Here is an 11,444-nt window from a genome sequence, read left to right as displayed (position 1 = left end):
TAGTATAATGCTCAGGATGAAAAATACTGATTTGTTCGTGGAATATAGCACTAAAATGAAACTAAATTTTCAACCAAACGACTTCATATTACAATTCTGCTTGTTGGATTGGGTTTAGTGTTCCAAGAACAAACTCCCTTCACAGTAACACTACTGAAACTAAAGAGGTTAAAGTAAATTGCAATTTTGGTTTCAATATATGTCTTAATAGAGCAAAAGTGGTAATGAACAGTGACCAAGAATAGGTTCAATCCCGCTTCCGACCTGCCTATTGTAACCAGAAATGACAGAAATCTGTCATTTCCGATTTCTTGTTAATCCATATGGACCATGGACCGACGACCGACCGCCTCATCAAAATAAGAAAAAATGTTCATATCGACCTGTGCAAAAAACTGGATAGTTTTGGGAGTTAAAGGGTGCCGAAAACGTGAAACAAGTGAAATTTAAAAGTTCACAGCTCCACTACTATGGGACCTATTGTCGTCGGGTCAAGACATCACTGAGGAACTGGTATGTTAACTATCCAAATATCCAAGTTTAAGAAAGCAACAATACTTAGAGAGGTAGGTGGAGAGTGATCAAGTACTCCCAACCAGACTCTCAAAAAATAATAGTGGAAGTACCGGAGGTTCTAAAAGATGAATATTTGGATAGTTGACATACTAGTTCCTCAGTGATTGTCTTGACCCGACTACGATCGGTCCTATAGTAATGGAACTATGAACCATAAAAGTTCATTTTTTCACGTTTTTGGCACCCTATAACTCGGAAACTATGCACTTCCGACCACAGGTCCATAACAACGTCTTTTCTTGTTTTGATGTGAGAAATCTATTTCCAAATATTGTGACAAATATTTGTAACACACTGTCAATTTCTGAAAAGTATGTGAACCTCCTCCCCCCCCCCCCCAAAAAAAAAAAGTAATGTCAGTCCCTTCCATGTCTTCGTTGAAAATAACGAAATAAATGAAATTGCTCCTGTCGAGTTTCAGGGCAGCTGACATGTGCGGGAAGAACAAGGTTAAGAGCAAGACCTAAGCTTTTACAACATCACGCCTTTGTTGAAAGGGAAGGAACAACATTTTGGGCGTAGCTCTGTCGATTCCCGGGCCAAGCCAAGTGAAATGAATTATAAAGAGCTCCTTTCAAAATAAAAGAAATGTTAAGATAGAAACGAAGGACAACGCTTTGGGCGCAGCCCCTGTCAATTCACGGTCGAAACGAAATTAAATAAATTATGAAGAGCCTCTTTGAGAATAGTGAAATGTGTGAAATAATGCAGCAGAGAAGTGAATGGAATAAAGATTAAAGAACAACGTGTTCTGCGTTTTTGTCGAGAATAAAGAAATGAGTAAAATAAATAACGATATGCATCGTGTCGACACTCCGTCGTCTTTTCCTAGGCCACCCCATATGTCCCTTTTCGCCTAAACTTTGGTTTAAATATCGTCAGGAGTCCTACCATCATCTTGTTGGTCTTAAAAAAAACAGATTTGACAGTTATCGGTTCTTTTACCCGATTTTAACCTAGAATCCACAGAAGGTCGAAGATTTCGGTTGCAATAACTATTTGCTATTATATTTCGTGGATAAAATAAAACGAAGGGCGGGGTTGCGGTGGCTCAGTGGTAGAGCGTTCACCTCTGGTGCAGGGGGTCCTTGATTCGATCCCAGCTTGCGCTAAGTGAACTCGGTGGTGGACAAACACCGTGTTCGTAGGTTTTCTGGGGTTCTTCCGATCCTCCCACTTGCTTTATTCCACCATTTCCTTCATTTCTCATCAGCACCGTCTCCTTTAGCTTATCCGGCATAACTTAAAGATTTCCTTATTTTTTTTAACAAAGGGCGTATTTAATTTCAAGATATATAATATAGTAGGTTATTTCATTTGTTTTATTTCATATATCTTAAGTTTTGTTGCTTTTATTATTTTTCTATTCCGCTTGGAACCATCAGAATTGATCATCATTATCATAGGTGTTCTGCTATTATTGGCACATCACTAGTCGCAACTAAGAAGCTTCCATGCTCCACGGTATTACAGTAAAGGATTCGATTCTCGTCTTTTCCTGTTCGGCAAAGCCATTTATTACAGTCCTGGGTTCGAGACCTAGAACGTTTCTATAAGGGAAAAGCATATATAACTGTACTGGGTTCGATCCAGGTACGTCTCACTCCCTATCGAGATAAACCCTTTTATTACTGTGTGTGGTTCGTGTCCTACGGTCCCAAAGTGGGCTTGCGCTTTTCCATGGTCTGGGTTCGATTCTCTACCGTTCGAATGTCTTCTTTAGCATTTACTATCGGGTTGGATCGACTATTAAAACTGACCATATAGCCGTTGGACAACAGGTTCAGAGTTCGGTCAGAACGTTACGGGAAACCAGCACAAAGCTAACTCCAATTGTATTCTTTAGCGCTGATGCAATTTATTAATGTATGAATTACTAAGTTGCATAGGCGCTAATCACTCATGCTGTAAAGAAAAACAAATTAGGTTATTTCTTAAAATAAACATATATAAATTTAAACCATAATTATTATGTTGAAAGGATACTCGAATTTCTATCTTTGCTTTTAATTCACAACACTAAAACTTTATGAACAAATAATACATCACTTTTATGGCACTTCAAATGGATAACTGATCGCTGTGATATATATATATTGATTTAATTTAATTTAGGCCCGTTGATTATCGAGGACGCGGTTGGCACGGTCGCCACGTATTATTGGTTATGTTTCGTTACATTGCTGATTATTACACTTTCACTAGCACTGTTCACTTGCTTTGACACTAGAAGGTGGACTGTATTGGATATTCAGGGGAGATGTCCTGCAGGTTGCGGGTTGCTTTCCTCTCATCTTCTTGAGGTTAATCGAATGGTATGCCGTTCTCCAGCTCCATGCCGCCGAAACAACCTTCACTCGCACTTAACAAAATATTACTTGACGTTGTTCATGCATTTTAATTGTTCGTTCTGGTTTCTAAGTAAGAGTTTACTAAACGTATGTATCAAATACTTCATTATTGCTGTATTTTTGCACTAGCTAATTCATTCGTGGTTGCCTCCTATCAAAGTCGTCGTCAGACTAAAGCACCTTTCCTTTCCGTCTCGTCGTGTTGCTAGGCAACAGTTCGTCTTGCCACGCAGTTAGGTGATGTCAGAAGCTAAAAATAACTATGACAATACATGCATTGGAATTTTTAGAGACGACGTTTGTCCATTGTGCTGGATTTTAGCTCCTTATATGGGAAGGGGAGAGGAATTCCGCGATCTCCGTCGCAGTTGAGACGCACATACATATATGCACATTCGTTTGTTGGCTGAGAGAAAATTTCTTAAGAGCACTATTATATGAGGTTCATTTAAAAAGTTAAAATTTTCTTCATTAATAATCGATCAACTAGGTCGTACGGTTACATTGGCGCTCGGCAGGACATTTGTTTTGAGGGAGAGAGAAAAACAAATAGAACCCTGCAACACTGATCACTTCACTAGTGTTACCAAATTTCTTCTACTGGTCTTCAAAGGGTTAACATCACTTAAGTTTTCTTGTGACGATATAACGAAAAAATATTAAAGTTCATTCGGAAGTACGGTAACGCACACGTGGGCCATACGAAACGAATTTTGGATTACGGTTGGGCCATAATTTCAATAAAGTTTATCAATGTCTTTTATTATATTATTATTTGTTATTTCAAAATATTTAGTGCCACAATTTCAAACATATCGAAATATAAACAAAGTTATTGTTATTTTCTTTCAAAATATCACATTTAATAATTGAACAACTAATTACTGGCATTGTTTACCATTAAACACAAAAATATTACATTCACAAATATATTTGATAATTATTGTAACCTAACATATTTACTAATGTAGTGCCTTGTACTTTTAAATGTAACATAAATTTATTTTCTTACTGTTTTTAAAAAGCATTCATTTTCAATATTTACTTTCATTAAAAACAACTTTCAAACATTCTTGAAAACTAATACAATAACTGTAAATCTGTTTTTCATTTATTGATATTATTATTAGTAGTGTTATTTCAATTACCATTACTACTATGAATCAAATATATAGCACACAAATTAAATTCAAATACGAGCACACATAAATGTTTTTAAAATATTGATTACGATATGAAAATTATGACTTAAATTTACAACAACACTCAATATTATAATATTTACAATTATTACATTCCGGTTAGAAATTAACCAAGAATGGACTGAGCAGTGGATGGTTTGTTAAACCATTACACTTTTCAAAGTGTCTGCCCTCCGAAATTTTGAAGATACCTACCCACATTAAAATGTCATTTATTTCCATCCCCGAAGCAAAGTGAAAAGATAGGATATTTGGGTAAAATTTAAAAATAATATAGAGGGGACTAATAAGAAAATTGCCTACTCCGGGCATTATATAATGTGAATAACCCATAATATTGGAGGGACCTTTGCTTCCATGTTTTCAAGTTAAGACTTGAAATGTTTTCGTATTCAACGAAAAGATTAATGCAAAGTGAATGCAACAATAGTTGCTAATAATTATCACATACACAACTTACTTGATACTCATTTATAGTAATGTGTCTCATTGTATATTCTTTTCAACTGAACAACGCGCCATGAAGGTGGGTACAGGTAACTACCATAACTTACCACACCAAACTTCAAGTATCCTCAGCTGATTAGTAATCCCAGAGGCATACTGATTGGTTAAAACAAATAAATTGGCATAACACATCGTAAGTATACATTACTATTAATTAACGCATGGTTGTTATTTAGAAATTGAGAGATTTAATTCATTAATTTAAAATGTGCTTATTTAGGTTTATTACCGAATGATTTTAAACCAAAATATTTAAATTTGTGATTGTAACATTTTTAATATTGTAAAATTGAAACACTATGATGGAATATTTTGTATATTTTCCACATCTTCACAATTTAAATTTATTTCATTTCACTAAAGATGAAGATTTCCTTTTTTTTTTTTTGTTAAAATATCAAAGCCATTGCAAGTGTCGGTTTCATACAGTACAAGCAGTCCAACTTAACGAAGGTTTGTTTATCCTACACCTACCCTAGGTTTTTTCAACACAAAAACAATTTTCAAAGGTTTCATTTGCCAGTAAACAAATAATATGAAAGCATATACTAGCAAAAAATTTTCATCAATCCTGATTACATTAGAAAGCGATAACTCAAAACACAAAATCGGTTTCTCAACATGTATGACTGTTGCATAGCACAAGAAATTAACTAACTTATCACTACTTGAATTGCAATTACTTTTCTTTCGTGATAATTTTCGCTGTGCACCAATTTCACTATATTTAGGTTGAACACTAGATTGCCTTTTTCTTTTCACTAGGTTTTTCCATTTACCTGTATGCTTAGCCTTTGTTATGACGTCACGATCAGCTGATAGCACATCACTGACAACAGTTGGCGATTGACATTTAATTTTCCTATTACGTTCACTTTCAAATCGCTTGTGCGTAAAACATTTATTCACCCGATTACCACATTCTTCCTGAAAAGGTTCGTGATTTTTATCTGTAGGTGATGAGTGGTCAGCACCTGACCCCTTTACTACGTCATCGATCACTAAGTTACTAGTGTGATTTGATTCAAAATTTTGATCACCGTGGTGCGACAACATCATTTGACATTCACGACTACTTGTCTGAGCATTGATGCACCTGTTACATTTATTTCTTGAAGAACATTTACGAACATACTTGGAAAATTTTGAAAAATACAGCATACGTTTAATTCTTTTTAATTTCCGTCTGACTTTATATACTTTCTTTTTATGTTGCCGGTGCTTTTTGCCATAACGTACTTGTAAACTACATTTCCTTACCATTTGACAAACATTTCGTAACCTACTAAAATTATCTTGACAGGTTTTCAATTTCATTCCCCACGTTACTGAGTCATGGTCATTACCATTAGGCCTATCTGGCGTAAAGCCGTTTGTACTATCTTCTAAATACACAACTTGAATACAAGTAACTGTGCAAAAGATGACATTATTCATTTGTTCTATCTGTATGTTTTTAGCTTTCAACTCACAGCTTAAAGAACTACTCTTCTCTTGACAAATCTCTACAACCCTAACAGACACAAAAAATAAACAAGTTTTGTGAAACGGAACGCATTCCAATCTACTGGTTAGCAAGGTGCCATAAAAACAATTTTCCTCTAAGAAATACATTACACTACAAGGCTGCGCATATGGGCTACTTTCATTCCCCTTTTTGACGCAATTTATTACAACTCTAGTAAACCTTTCTGCAGTGACGCACGCATTGCATCCACGAATGCCTTTTGTTCCTATACAAAACAAACAAACAGCTGGAGCAGCCAACCGCTGGCTCACACATACATCTGTACTAGACGTGACCAACTCGATAGTTGGTGCGGGTTGCAACAAGACAGCTGGGTTGAGCTTGTTATTCTTTTTTCTCTCTGTTTCTTTTCTTTCTAGACTGCTATTCGAGAGAGACAAAACAAATTCTTTGGCTTGGCCTAACTCAATGTTAACGTGACTGACAACAGAAATGCTTTCATTTTCTACCTTTAATTCACTCTCAGATATTTCTTCAACCTGTTCAAATTCATTGTCAAGAAATTCAATATTGGCTTGATTTACAACGATAGGAGGTGACTGAGACCTAACACATGGCAAAATAATACAACTTTCAACACATACATCTTTCACAGTTTGTGCGTATGCTTTTTGAATTGCGGGGGCAACGTCCCACAAGATTCCTTCAAACTAGGATCTAACAAATTCTAAGTTATTTTTAGCATATTTTATTTCTAATGGTACTCTTTTGCTTTTACTATTCTCGTAATTTTGAAAATTTTCTAACTCATTAACTTGTACAAAAGGGTGCGCAAAAGTTACAGTTTCAGGAGGATCAGCAAGCCTAACCCGTTTCGATGGTACAACTTTACAATTTATTTTCTTATTATCACTGAAATCCTTGTTACAACTAACATTGTGTTGCTTTGAATATCTTTTGTATATCCTTTCAGCTAACCTTTCTTTTGCAGTACGTACAATGTCTGAATTTTCATAGTGAACTTTCAATTTACCTTTAATGTCTGACAAGGAAATAAATTCTGATTCAAGAATACATTCATCTTTGACCTTTCGGTAAAAATCAGATTTGCGTATTTCATGCATTTTAGCAACAATTTTACTTCAATTTCAGCCCTATATTCTATGTTCCTTTGCAAAAGAGATTTTGCAATTTCCTGTTTAGCTCTTTTACGAATTTCACAAACTTCCTGTTCTACCTTTAAGGCATTTTCGACTTCTAACAATGTAAAAGGTTCTTTTCTATATCTGAACTGACTTTCTACTATTAAGTACTCTGTTTCTTTCCATATTTTTCGCATTTCATGCAAGACAGGAATTATTTCTCTACGGACATGATGATTAATTTACTAATGCCAGAACAACAAAATTAAATAGTACTAATGAGGCACTACAATTTACCTTAATCGAGAAAATACAATTAACGTCACTTTTATGCGGTTTTACCGACCGTCCCTGTTCGGGCGCCATTTATTACAGTAAAGGATTCGATTCTCGTCTTTTCCTGTTCGGCAAAGCCATTTATTACAGTCCTGGGTTCGAGACCTAGAACGTTTCTATAAGGGAAAAGCATATATAACTGTACTGGGTTCGATCCAGGTACGTCTCACTCCCTATCGAGATAAACCCTTTTATTACTGTATGTGGTTCGTGTCCTACGGTCCCAAAGTGGGCTTGCGCTTTTCCATGGTCTGGGTTCGATTCTCTACCGTTCGAATGTCTTCTTTAGCATTTACTATCGGGTTGGATCGACTATTAAAACTGACCATATAGCCGTTGGACAACAGGTTCAGAGTTCGGTCAGAACGTTACGGGAAACCAGCACAAAGCTAACTCCAATTGTATTCTTTAGCGCTGATGCAATTTATTAATGTATGAATTACTAAGTTGCATAGGCGCTAATCACTCATGCTGTAAAGAAAAACAAATTAGGTTATTTCTTAAAATAAACATATAAATTTAAACCATAATTATTATGTTGAAAGGATACTCGAATTTCTATCTTTGCTTTTAATTCACAACACTAAAACTTTATGAACAAATAATACATCACTTTTATGGCACTTCAAATGGATAACTGATCGCTGTGATATATATATATATATATATATATATATATATATATATATATATATATATATATATATATATATATATATATATTGATTTAATTTAATTTAGGCCCGTTGATTATCGAGGACGCGGTTGGCACGGTCGCCACGTATTATTGGTTATGTTTCGTTACATTGCTGATTATTACACTTTCACTAGCACTGTTCACTTGCTTTGACACTAGAAGGTGGACTGTATTGGATATTCAGGGGAGATGTCCTGCAGGTTGCGGGTTGCTTTCCTCTCATCTTCTTGAGGTTAATCGAATGGTATGCCGTTCTCCAGCTCCATGCCGCCGAAACAACCTTCACTCGCACTTAACAAAATATTACTTGACGTTGTTCATGCATTTTAATTGTTCGTTCTGGTTTCTAAGTAAGAGTTTACTAAACGTATGTATCAAATACTTCATTATTGCTGTATTTTTGCACTAGCTAATTCATTCGTGGTTGCCTCCTATCAAAGTCGTCGTCAGACTGAAGCACCTTTCCTTTCCGTCTCGTCGTGTTGCTAGGCAACAGTTCGTCTTGCCACGCAGTTAGGTGATGTCAGAAGCTAAAAATAACTATGACAATACATGCATTGGAATTTTTAGAGACGACGTTTGTCCATTGTGCTGGATTTTAGCTCCTTATATGGGAAGGGGAGAGGAATTCCGCGATCTCCGTCGCAGTTGAGACGCACATACATATATGCACATTCGTTTGTTGGCTGAGAGAAAATTTCTTGAGAGCACTATTATATGAGGTTCATTTAAAAAGTTAAAATTTTCTTCATTAATAATCGATCAACTAGGTCGTACGGTTACAACGGTCTTCCGCTAACTTCGTCTTCACGTACGATTTTTCTGTTTTAATATCCTTTAATTGTAGTCTCCTTCGCTCCCTCCCTCTCTTTCCTGCCACCATACACTCTAACAGGTTCTTCATAATACAGTTCCTTCTTAGCCAATGCTCCAACCAGTTTTTCTTCCACTTCTTAATAATATCTAAAATTGTTCTTTTCTTCTCTTCCATTTCTAACACCCATTCATTCGTTTTCCGTTCGACCCAGCTAATTGTCTCTATTCTTCTCACACTCACATTTCGAAAGCTTCCAGTTCGGAACGCTTCGGACTTCCCGCGGAAGCATTTCATATCCACTGTTGTCAAGCCTTACCTTTTGCCTAGTTTCAACTCTTTTCCATTTCACCTAATTATAAATATTTTCAAAAACCACGCACTCAATTAAAAAAAAATTAACTGCTGAAATATTATTGTTTTCCCTGTCGTTTTTGGCGTATAAGAAATCCTGTTTCCTTATGTACAACCAGATTCTTTTCTTTTTTTTTTTTTTCATTTATCATCAAATATTCAGTGTGCTTCTGTTGACAGTAAGCTCCGGTGGGCTTTTGTCCGCGACCCGGAAGCCCCAAGTGTCTGTAAAAGTTTGCGTCAACACAATATAAAATACCTTTGTTTGCTATTATTGCATGTCTTTATAATTGATTTTTTAATATGTTTTACATTACTGTAGGGTGACCAGATTCTCGTAAGCAAAAAGTGGGACACAAACTAGGAAAATACTCCGCATCGCAAGTCGCAAATGGGTGAATTTAATTTGTATTATAATCAAACAATAATATAATCAAATAATTTCATTTATACTATCTGAATCTGCGCTCTCTACACAGCGCATCATTCACATATGAGCATGAATCTCCTTGTCATTCCTCACAACATCTGCATATGTCCCTTTACAGACATAAGTGAAAGACATCTTGATAAAAACCGGCATGGGGTACCATAAAGGGGAGATTTATTCGATTTTTTTTTCAATATCTCGCACCGTTTGCAAGATTTGAGACTACTTCCGGTTGGAGTTTCTAGTTCATTTATAATCAATGTTTTCTTTCTTCTTTCATGCAGTATGCAATAATCAAACACATTACATACACAATTAATTACAATGTCAGTGATATATATGGTGTTCATCGGGCAAAACACTCCAAACAATAAAGATTCATCTTAGTCTGGAAAAATTGTTATCCTTCGTTTTTCATTATCATTTGGCCATGAAACAAACGCTTGAGAGATATACAATCCATGTATACAATTTTGTGGTGTTGGGATGTATAACTCGCAGGGTATGATTTTTTTCTTAATTTCTACACTTCCAGTATACCCCTAAATAGTGTAATAATGAAAAAACGGCCTATTTTTTTAAAACAAAAATATTCAATTAGAATTGGACAATCTACACAAAATTTCGAATCACCCAGTGAAAAAAAGACACGTTTTTAGTACTCATTGTCGAAAGGATTGGAGACAAACATATAAACCTAGCATTTTAATATAGAGATTAATTATAATTAACTAGACATATGCGTTTGTGGTTTATCTTTATGAACGTAGAGTGGAACTTCGTGTAGGGCTGAACAGTTTAATGAGGGAAAATTTTGACCGGCACGAGGGAACTTCTGCTTAACTTCTTAACTTGAAATAAGAAACCTTTCGTGCCTTACCGATACCCAACAAGGCCTTTTCAGTTAAAACAATGTTTTGTTGATTGTTCCCGTTTCCTATTACTAATCTCTTGAGGAGTGTTGAAAACCACATCGGTTTATCATTCAGAAAAAGAGTGATTGTGATTCAGATTATGTTGCCAACAAAGAATGAATCATTAAAGTATTATAAATAAGTCAATTCAGGACATTTCGCAGGACATTTTTAAAAAGAAGGACATTTCTCGATTTTCTGGGCGTCTTCACAAAACGCAGGACAGCTCTTTGAAAAATGAAAAACAATACTGTACTGCGAAAATCAAGTCTATTCACCTTACATTCACTTTACGCACGATACTTTCCGCAAATTTTACGTAGGCTGGTGTGGAATAAGGTCCCTTATCTGTAATAGCTATCACTTTTTCAGTATCTTATCCATGATAAGTATGCATAATACTTTTTCTGTGTTAGCTAAAGGTTCCATTAAAGAAATATTATTTATGTAAGTGAAGTCGCAGTTTTTTTTTTTTTTTTTTTTTTTTTTTTTTTTTTTTTTGTCATATTAGTGATTATGTGGATGGACATGATTAAAAGGATGAACGAAGGAGAAAAGATTAAGGAAAATTTAATGAGTGACCATTTACTATTTTGTTCGAAAATTTTTTGGAAATGATATTTTCAGCTTAATATAGTGTTGAGCCCTGAATA

The sequence above is a fragment of the Thermobia domestica genome, chromosome 8 (assembly GCF_964235325.1).
Source record: "Thermobia domestica chromosome 8, izTheDome1.hap1.1, whole genome shotgun sequence".
Taxonomy (NCBI): Eukaryota; Metazoa; Arthropoda; class Insecta; order Zygentoma; family Lepismatidae; genus Thermobia; species Thermobia domestica.
Note: the sequence above shows the minus strand (reverse complement) of the source record.